This window comes from Nannospalax galili, unplaced genomic scaffold (assembly GCF_000622305.1).
Source record: "Nannospalax galili isolate Female #2095 unplaced genomic scaffold, S.galili_v1.0 scaffold87, whole genome shotgun sequence".
Lineage (NCBI taxonomy): Eukaryota > Metazoa > Chordata > Mammalia > Rodentia > Spalacidae > Nannospalax > Nannospalax galili.
Genome location: NW_008360320.1, coordinates 1675 through 2661, shown reverse-complemented (window position 1 = coordinate 2661; position 987 = coordinate 1675).

Here is a 987-nt window from a genome sequence, read left to right as displayed (position 1 = left end):
AATTAGGGAAATGCAAATTAAAACTACTTTAAGATTTCATCTTACTCCAGTCAGGCTGACTAAGATCAAGAGAACAAATGATACCAAATGTTGGAGAGGATGTGGGGAAAGGGGAACACTAATCCACTGCTGGTGGGGCTGCAAACTGGTTCAACCCCTATGGAAAGCAGTGTGGAGAACTCTTAAAAACTACAAATGAACCTACCATTTGACCCAGTTATACCACTCCTTAGCATATACCCAAAGAACTCATCCTATTGCAGAGACACTTGTACATCCATGCTTGTTGCTGCTCTTTTCACAATAGCTAAGAGATGGAAGCAATCCAAGTGTCCCTCAATTGACGAGTGGATAATGAAAATGCCGTTCATTTATACGATGGAGTTTTACTCAGCAGTAAAGAAAGATGAAATCATGAAATTTGAAGGTAAATGGATGGAACTAGAAACTGTTATACTAAGTGAAGTAACACAGACTAGGAAAAAAAAATCGACATATGTTCTCCCCATATGTGGATCCTAAACCAAACCCTGATAAGTGAGTATGTATCCAGACATAACTACTAGCAGGAACCAGGACAAGGGTAAGGAAACAGTGAGGTAAAGGAAAAGAAAAAACCTGAAGGAGAAGAATAGTAGATAAAAGGCCTTAATAAAGGAGATATGGATAAAAATTGGGTTAGTTTAAGGGAGTGGGGAGGGAAGGGTATACAAGGAATCTAGGGAATAAAGGGAAAGAAGGAGCTCAAGAGAGGTAGGGCCATAGGAGAAGGGAGAAAGGGGGGAAATGGGGGCACCTTAAGTGGGAAAACCATGATGGAGGGGTGAGACAATGTGAGAGATAAACAACGCCTAGCTAGTTTTGAAAACCAGAGGGAACGAAATTACTCCTATAAACTACTGACAAATTATACACAGCAGATCAAGAAATATTTGTCTAGGTAAGGATTATCTGAAAACAAATGGTCTTTGCCTAAGGTTTATCTAC